Source organism: Hippocampus comes, unplaced genomic scaffold (assembly GCF_001891065.2).
Source record: "Hippocampus comes isolate QL1 unplaced genomic scaffold, H_comes_QL1_v1.1 scaffold282, whole genome shotgun sequence".
NCBI classification, from domain to species: Eukaryota; Metazoa; Chordata; class Actinopteri; order Syngnathiformes; family Syngnathidae; genus Hippocampus; species Hippocampus comes.
The window spans coordinates 1-3,550 of NW_017806073.1; the positions used below are offsets into that span (position 1 = coordinate 1).

The window sequence follows — 3,550 nt, forward strand, 5'->3', positions numbered from 1 at the left end:
CACCTGCTGTCGAAAACGGGACATGACAAATGAATGAGCTCGTGAAAGAAAGGTGTCATTTTGACTCCCAAGCTTGGTCGAAGACTCTGCTTACAAGTCCAAAAATGCAGGTTCTATCAGGCTTCTCAGCTTTGGTTATGGTTCTTTGACATCTTCATGCTATGTTGCTTCACAGGCATGCACTTGGAAAAAGAGAACCCATTATGACAGCATGATAATTATGTGCGAGAACGTGCAGGATCAAGGTGTCAGTATGATGACTTGAGAATAAGTCGAGGAGTACTAATTTATAATTTACTGACTTTGACATGGTTGAGCCAACAGTGAGCTCTTTGTTGTCAACTGACACTCCCCAACAGTCAGGATTGTTTCATGAACATTTACCACCCGGGTATCCGGTTGTACCCATTTGCAGTGAGGTTTTAACGTCATAAATCAGGCTCATATTGAATTTTTGTTGATGAGGAACACAGCCAACTCACCCAGCAGTGGATGAATTACTCTTTTTATTTTCCCTTGACACTGTGAAGGTGTCATTTAGTTTGACAATGTCCTGAGTAAATTTTGTTTTCGGTTAAGATGATATTTCATATATGTATATATTTTTTTTTACCACCAGGAAAAATACTCAATACAAATGTGATTGCCAGTAGTCCCACGTATTTACTACTATAACGGGCTGGGCTGGGCCGTGCACAATTGAAGTAATTTATGTACCCATGTCCACCTTAATCCAGCGATAATTCCTCTATTTATAAGTGATGTGCCGATGGCAACGGAAATATCAATACCACAGACCTCGGATCTATGTATGCTAATATCAAATATCAAATTCAAATATTTATACTTTTGATACTTCAGACATTTGAGGTAATGTATATCATTTACAGCAACACAGTGGAAAGTAAGTAAACCGTTGAGTTCCTGTCTCAATTATATGTGGTTGGTGAGCATTACTTGTTCTTGCCCGGATAAGTGCGTCATGCGTAAGCGCGGTGGAATGTCCCGGTGCTCAGTCTGTCACTCAGTCTCAGTCTTACACTGCACAATAGAATTATAGCAGAAGGTAAACTGGATCATTTTACGGCCATACCACCCTCCGTATGCCCGATTTCATCCGATGTCGAAAGCTCAGCAGGGGCGTCTCTGGTTAGTGCTTGGATGCGAGGCCGCCTGGGAATACCAGGTCCTGTGAGCTTTGGCGGCCCAGTGGTCCAGTGGTTAGCTCATCGACGTCACAATGCATACAAACTCCTGTGTGGAGTTTGTATGTTCTCCCGGGCCTGCGTGGGTTTTCTCTGGGTACTCTGGTTTTCACCCACATTCCAAAAACATTCATTTAGTTGTCAATGTGCTCTGGTTAGTGCTTGGATGCGAGGCCGCCTGGGAATACCAGGTCCTGTGAGCTTTGGCGGCCCAGTGGTCCAGTGGTTAGCTCATCGACGTCACAATGCATACAAACTCCTGTGTGGAGTTTGTATGTTCTCCCGGGCCTGCGTGGGTTTTCTCTGGGTACTCTGGTTTTCACCCACATTCCAAAAACATTCATTTAGTTGTCAATGTGCGACTGTCGTGATAGTACGTCGTACAATTTAAAACAAAAAAGTATACTTATCTCTTGAAATGTTATTTACTTTTTTCTGTTTTTAATAAATACGTTTTTTTTTTTTTTAATATCTTGAATTTGTAAAAAAATATACATAAAAAAAAAAAAAATCCTCGTCTCACCCCCAATGACATATAGTACCTGACTTCTTCTCCCGCGAAATCAAAAACTTTCACGATGGTGACTTTTGCTGTATCCGATTCCTGTGATTCAGTTCTCATACAAACATTAGAAGCAGAAGGATTAGCCTGAAGAAGAAGAACAACAGATTGTTAGAATATCAAGTAAAGTGAAACTACTGTTCCCTAAATAGACCTCCACAAAAGACACCGTGTTCCAATTCCTCTCCAGAGTTGCTCACGGTGAGAGGCACAGAGCAGCATGCGAGCAGTGGTCTGTTAATGAACTACTGCGCTCATCACAAATTATGTTCAAAACTCAAGCTTGTCCAAATGCGCACTTCGCACCAGGACACCCTCGGACACAGTTTTAAGATCGACTTCAGGGTTGTGTCAGCAGCCTTGCAGCCAATGTCTTGGACACGCAAGTGAAGAGAGGGGTGGAGCTGTCAAGGGATCACCACCTGGTGGTGAGTTGGCTCAGATGGTTGGGGAAGATCCTACCAGGCATATGCGAATGGATTTAGAGGGTCGGCTGGGAACGTCTGACAGAGTCCCCTGTCATCAGGAGTTTCATCTCCCACCTTTGGGATAATTTCCATCATGTCCCTGAGGAAGCACGGGACAGTGCCGCGTCTCCGTTGCTGAAGTAGCCGACTGGTGCTGCGGTAGCAAGGTGGTCAGTGCCTGTTATAGCAGCAATCCTCAAACCAGTTGGTGGACTCCGGCGGTGGGGTATGCCGTCAAGCATCTTCCCGTCGTTCCTAAAGGCTCTGGATGCCGTCCTGGTTGACATATGGCTGTAACATGGTATGGGTGTCAGGCAAAGTGCTTCTGGATTGGCAGGCCGCGGTGGTGGGTCCCCTGTTTAATGCATTCAGTACCAGCCAATTCTGGACCAAGTCTGAAAAGACGTTTAAAAACGTCTTTGGGAGTGAATGAGTTAAGAGGGGGCACATGAGGGTATGTTCCATCTACAGGAGGATCACAATTTTCAGCCACCTGGTAAGGTCTATTCAGGGGTGCTGAAGAGGCGGGACTATCAGAAAGTCAAATAATTGTAATGTGGTTTTTATTCTGGTGGTGGGACAGTGGACCAGCTCTATACCCTCAGCAGGGTCCTCATGGGGCGCATGGGAGTTTGCTCAACCAACCTCCATTTGTTATGTGGAACTGAAGATGATTGGCAGTTTCCCTCAGGGAGTTCTGTGAGGTGGTGCGTCAGGAGACTTGCTTGGCTTGAGACTTGCACAGCATTGAATATGGCTGTTGCACTCTCATTCGTGCTCAGTTTATGATTTGATTTTCAAACAATACACTGGTGTCAAACATTGCATTATTCCTAAATTACCTCCGGTGTGGTGTGAGATGGTGACCCAGCCATCGATGCTTTCGGTCTGGGGGCAACATCAGACAAGAAACGAGCCCAGAGGTCATCGGATTGTTTCTTTTGTGCACCTTTCTCATCATTCTGTACTTGTGCCAGTTTTTCCACATCTTCGGTACCATCACCATTCTTCTCCTCTTTGTCTACTTTAACCACACGTTTTGGTCTCTTTCTGTGGAGAATCACACAAATCAGTTGTTATAATATATACCGTATTGGCCCGAATATAAGACTGTGTTTTTTGCATTGAAATAAGACTGAAAAAGTGGGGGTCGTCTTATATTCGGGGTCTAGACATTATACCCATTCACGACGCTAGATGGCGCCAGACATCATTGAAGCGAATGCTGAACTTGACTCCCCAGGTCAAAGCGAAGCCCTGTCACGAAGAATAAAAATAAAAAGAGCGGTAGCACGAAGAAGAAAAATAAAAAATAG

The 3,550-nt window shown here is 44.5% G+C and overlaps 1 long non-coding RNA gene across 1 annotated transcript; it reads right to left on the minus strand.

Moving 5' to 3' along the window:
* Positions 1–1,747: 1,747 nt before the first annotated feature.
* Positions 1,748–3,291, minus strand: LOC109530527 (uncharacterized). Its single transcript, XR_002171020.1, has 2 exons — positions 3,077–3,291; positions 1,748–1,854 (listed from the first exon to the last, which is right to left on the minus strand). It is a non-coding gene; the product is annotated as an uncharacterized LOC109530527 (long non-coding RNA).
* Between the last annotated feature and the right edge of the window lie 259 nt (positions 3,292–3,550).